This window comes from Scylla paramamosain, chromosome 34, assembly GCF_035594125.1.
Source record: "Scylla paramamosain isolate STU-SP2022 chromosome 34, ASM3559412v1, whole genome shotgun sequence".
In the NCBI taxonomy this organism is placed as follows: domain Eukaryota; kingdom Metazoa; phylum Arthropoda; class Malacostraca; order Decapoda; family Portunidae; genus Scylla; species Scylla paramamosain.
Window position 1 is genome coordinate 8,275,220 of NC_087184.1, and position 5,795 is coordinate 8,281,014.

The 5,795-nt window shown below is 44.2% G+C and overlaps 1 long non-coding RNA gene across 1 annotated transcript; it reads left to right on the forward strand.

Annotated features, from left to right (window-relative positions):
- Positions 1 to 1,509: 1,509 nt before the first annotated feature.
- LOC135089950 (uncharacterized) lies at positions 1,510 to 5,129 on the forward strand. Its single transcript, XR_010261692.1, has 4 exons — positions 1,510 to 1,630; positions 3,537 to 3,813; positions 4,566 to 4,721; positions 4,908 to 5,129. It is a non-coding gene; the product is annotated as an uncharacterized LOC135089950 (long non-coding RNA).
- The last annotated feature ends 666 nt before the right edge of the window (positions 5,130 to 5,795 follow it).

A 5,795-nucleotide genomic window follows, 5' to 3' on the forward strand; every position in this document is an offset into this window, starting at 1 on the left:
TCTCTCTCTCTCTCTCTCTCTCTCTCTCTCTCTCTCTCTCTCTCTCTCTCTCTCTCTCTCTCTCTCTCTCTCTCTCTCTTTCTTTCTCTCTCTCTCTTTAATCTGCAGGTTCGTGTTGTTGTTGAATTAAGTTGCAAATGTCACATCGTCCATCAGCAGTCCCAGAATAACGCCGCCATTGGTTGTTAAGCACGTGACGTCACTAATGGCTACGTGACAAGTGTGTGTGTGTGTGTGTGTGTGTGTGTGTGTGTGTGTGTGTGTGTGTGTGTGTGTGTGTGTGTGTGTGTGGTATAAGTGCTGTCTTCCTTAACGATTTCTTTCTGTTTGTTGACTTCACTTGCTATTTTCACTACACTTACAACCTGCTACCTACTATCCTCATATTTTTCATGTACTGAACCCACCGTTACAAAGACTACACTCCCGACCAGCAACTGAACACAACCTGGCAATACAAAGGTCAACACTCACCCTGCAGGACTCCAAGGTGAGCGGTCAGTGCAGCCAGCGTGAGGAGACGTCTGGGTGGTGCTGGAAGAGAAGGATCTGCTGTAGTGTTAGGTGGACGAGGGAAATGAGGAGGGTAAATAAGAAATGAGGTTGTCGTTAGGTTAGGTTACGAGATGAACGAAAGAAGTGGGGAGGGTAAATAGCGAATGGGATTGTGGTTAGGCTCGATTAGTTTAGGAGATGGGCGACAGAAATGAGGGAAGTTAATTAGGGAACGAGGTTGTGGATAGATAGGTTAGGAGACGGACGAAAGAAATGCAGCAGAGGGTAAATGCGGAATACTATTATGTAGTGCAGATAGAATTAGGTTATGGTTACGTTAGGTTAGGAGAAGGACCAGACAAATGGGGGAGGGAACAAGCAGGAAATACTACTGTGAACTGTGACAAGCAATGTGTAGGATTACTTTTATACCTTTCTGCACTCAGCAATAAACCGGAACAGTGTACAGGGCGAAAGGCTGGCGTCACCTGACTCCACCACAGGACACTAGTCAACCGATCGCTTCTTGCTGTAATAGCTTCATAAAACACTATGAAGCTTTAAGGTGATATTTATACACAACACCTCATGTCACCCTCCTGTGCCCTCTGTATTCTCACCTAATGACATACGCACATTTCACTCACACAACCACTCTCTCTCTCTCTCTCTCTCTCTCTCTCTCTCTCTCTCTCTCTCTCTCTCTCTCTCTCTCTCTCTCTCTCTCTCTCTCTCTGTCTCTCTCTCTTTCTCACGGAATCAATGGCACCATGCACACAGTGGCTGATTGTCGCCTTGTCATTAAAATATTTCGTCCCTCCGCTGCTCGGACACACGTGGTTTATCTTTATATACCTGGCTATATCATACACAAGAAATGAGCGCCTCCTCCTCCTCCTCCTCCTCCTCCTTCTCCACGTCTATTTTCTTATCCTTTTTTGATGTCCCTTTGCATGACAAACAGCAGTACTTGTATCTGTACTCACGCACCACGAGGCAGAGGTCCAGAAGTGTGAGAGAGCTGGGACAGAACAAGCGTTGGTTGTGATGTGAGGGAGGTGCGCTCTAAGGGTGCAAGGACTGTGCTGGATTTAAAGAGACGGGTTACTAGGCCTTCTAATACAGGGAGGTTCAGGTACGTATCCTTGTATCCTTTTGATCTGGCAGGACTGTACAGTCGCGGCCAGAAGACTTCTAACCCGACGCTCTCAATTCCACTATGTTTAGCGCAGTGATTCTCAAACTGTGCGCCGCCTCGCAGAAATGCACCGCGACTATTCCCCAAGTGCGCCGCGCAGTTTTCATGGATAGGTATACAGTACACTGGCTGTGCAGTCAAAGTCCAAGATACATCATCAGTGCACCAATAAGCAACAAAGTTTGAGAACCTCTGGTTTAGCGTCTTCCTTCAGTCTCCCGGCCTCTCATCTCCTTGGAACCTCTCACTTCTCGGGCCTTGCAAGGTGGCAGGCAGCACATCGGAGGACTTACGGCTGAGACGACACGGCTAAATTAGTGGAAAAGAGTACGGCACGTGGACATCTACCATCACTCTGTCAGCATGGAAGTGAACAAAACCAGTCAATGATCCTCGCGATGCAGCACATCCCGTCCTGGGGCTCGTATTCCTTCAGCTTCCATAAGGAATATTTTCCAAAGTTTATAGAGATGCGTTTATGGGTTTTTAGGAGTGGTTTTCCTACTGACAATGTAGAACCCTTATTCAACTACAACCAGAACCCTGAAAACGCCCTTGAAAACCTCACCAACCTCCACTACAAGGTTTCAGAAGCGGTTATCTTTCAATGGAGTCACACGCGTACACTGCACGCCACTTCTTCCCCAACCTTCTTTTCCTTTCCATATTCTCTCCTAATGATTAAAAGTCATATATATATATATATATATATATATATATATATATATATATATATATATATATATATATATATATATATATATATATATATATATATATATATATATATATATATATATATATATATATATATTATATATATATATATATATATGAAACATAAATATTCAGCATAGGGCGGTAATTGTGCATAAAGAAAGTAATAAATACAGACAAAGATACGGAGATTATCAAGAATCCGCCTGTCAAAATAACGGACCCTAAGAGGACCAGCCACCCCAGTGCCACTTGAGACGAGTTGTCTTGACTACCCTACCGTAACAATGCCGAACTGAACCTCGCCTAGTTCAATCTAATTATTACCTATTTGAACCTAACGTAACTTTATCTAGTCTAGTTTAATCTAACCTAACCTTAGCTAACCTAACATAATTTTGCGTAGAGTAACTAACATAAGAACGTAAGAACTTACCATGGTATAACTTAACTTAATATACCCAACTTTACGAACTTATCATAGACATAACTTTCCCCATTCCAACTTAACAATCTACCTTAGATTAATCTCGCTTAGCCTAACTTTAGCCATCCTAACTTAACCTATATTATACTAATCCAGCTTGACCAACTTTACCTATCCTCACTAAACCTATCCTAGACTAACCTACCTTAACTTATATTTTACCATCTTAACTTGACCTATCCTACAATACCTAATCTAACTCAACCAAACATCACTTTACCTACCTCAACATAAGCTTTCCTAAATTTTCCCTAATCTAATTTACTATGACATCTGGTGTAACTTAATGTACCCTAACTTACCATAACTAACCTAACCTAACGAAACGTAAGCTAATCTAACACAGCACGTAACATACGTAACATAACGTAACCTGACCTTTTTCCGTATATAATCCAATATATATATATATATATATATATATATATATATATATATATATATATATATATATATATATATATATATATATATATATATATATATATATATATATATATATTTATTTATTTTTTTTTTTTATGTAAGAAGAAATCTGGTCAAAAATAAATAAATAAAAAGTCTCACTGAAAGCGCCAGTCACACATGGAAACTAAGCCAGCGCTCAGATTCGCATCACGAAACTTCTTTCCATTGCAGATAACACGGGGCGCGGCAGAGACGACACCCGACACCCTCACACACCTGAACCCCACCATGATGAGAGTGGCCGTGGTGGTGGTGGTGGTGGTGGTGAAGGTGGTGGTGAGTGAGGACAGCGCCGTCCCACTATCACCAGCACCACCACCATCACCTCCAGACTCAGAACCACTAACCGTCCCAGAAACTCAACACCCAGACAAGATGATAGTGAGGAGAGGCTGGGCTATCCCACAGGACGCCCAGGACATGACCCCTACTATCCTTCGCAGCGCATGTAAGGAGGCACACACACACACACACACACACACACACACACACACACACACACACACAGTGGAGGAGAGACGAAACGAAAAAAGAGATAACAGAAAAAAGAAAAGTATATGTAGATGCGCTATTGCTGATTTGTAGCAATGGCGGGGGTGGTGGGCGGTTAGAGACAAAGAGGCGCTTTATAGCAGGGCAGGAGCTTTAAATGCTTAACGGTGTTGGTAAAGAACACGGGAAAACTCTCCAGAAGCTTTAAACACAAAACACTGAGACAATGAACAAAACAGTTGAAACATTGAGACAAACACAACAGTAGAGGACTTGTATCAGTCAAGAAGCCCAGTGACAAGAGGACACATCAAGAATACTAACAGGCCAGGAGGAGATAAGAACGTGCGGGGTTACAGCTTCCAGAAAGGAGCAGCGGATCAATGCCGTGCGTTACCAGAGGCAGCGTGTGGTGTCTGCAGATTGAAAGGAACCTTATGATTTGGCTTTAAAAAGAAGACTCAGTCCTACAAGAGCACACACACACACACACACACACACACACACATAGTAAGGAACATGGAAATGTCTTTAACATTGACAAAATAATTCAGCATGATAAGTCTGAATTTGTTATAAGCGACATTACTAAAACTCACAGGAACTACACTTGAAATTTCTCTCTCTCTCTCTCTCTCTCTCTCTCTCTCTCTCTCTCTCTCTCTCTCTCTCTCTCTCTCTCTCTCCATCTCCCCTCCCCACCACTAGGTTCCTGCAAATCGCGCTGCCTCGTGTACCCGCCCTGCGCCGCCTGGGCTGCAGTCCCACTCGGCGAGGACTCGGTCAACTGCACCACCACCACCGCCGCCCCGGACACGATGACGCTGGAGAGCAACGCGGAGAGTCTGTACGGCTTCAAGATTGGTGAGAGAGAGAGAGAGAGAGAGAGAGAGAGAGAGAGAGAGAGAGAGAGAGAGAGAGAGAGAGAGAGAGAGAGAGAGAGACTAACTTGTTGATTCCGTAACTGACTAACTTGCTGACTAATCACTTCACTACCTGCTTGAATGATTACTTAACTGACTGACTCACCGACTGATCCCTCCCCGCCAGGCAAACTTAACAGCCTCACTGGGGTTCTCGAGGACGCAGACGGCACAGTGTACATCAAGCCACACAAGCAAATACAATTCCAAATGGCTAAGGATTACTGCGCCAAAATTCCAGGGTTTAATCTCATCATGCTGAAGACTGAACGCCACTTCTCCCTCCTGCCTTTCTTCAGCAGAATCACCTCCCGTAAGTATTATTTCTCTCTCTCTCTCTCTCTCTCTCTCTCTCTCTCTCTCTCTCTCTCTCTCTCTCTCTCTCTCTCTCTCTCTCTCTCTCTCTCACACACACCGTGTGTGTGTGTGTGTGTGTGTGTGTGTGTGTGTGTGTGTGTGTGTAAATTCCATGTACTTCTATTATGTCCAAATCAACAACAACAAAAATAGTCACATATCACCCTCCATCTCTCCTTTCCTCCACCCATTACGCCCCGCCCCTTCCCTCCATGCTTCAGAGGGCTTCATCAACCTGCAGACGACAGAGTCAGGAGACCTTCAGTGGGGCGACGGTTCCTTCATGACCGAGAAGGAAATCGAAGCCTACTATGGAGGACAGACAAAATATCGCTTCAACCAAATCTATCAAAACAAGATTAAGTCCCTTGCCTCAGAGTTCTCACTGCGTCACTTCTTTTGCCAGGGCAGGACCCGCGGCACTTGGTGAGGCGGAGGCACACATAGGTAGGCAGACTGATGAAGACACAGCGGATCATACAGACAGACAGGCAGACTGATGGAAGCACAAGCAAATGATACAGATGGACAGAATGACAGAGACGTGGACAAACTGGTGGAGACATAAGAAGACCAGACAGACAGACAAACAGATCGACAGGCAGATACGGAGGTAGCCCAAGGTGATACAGCCAAAATGGAACATCCAAAATCTGAG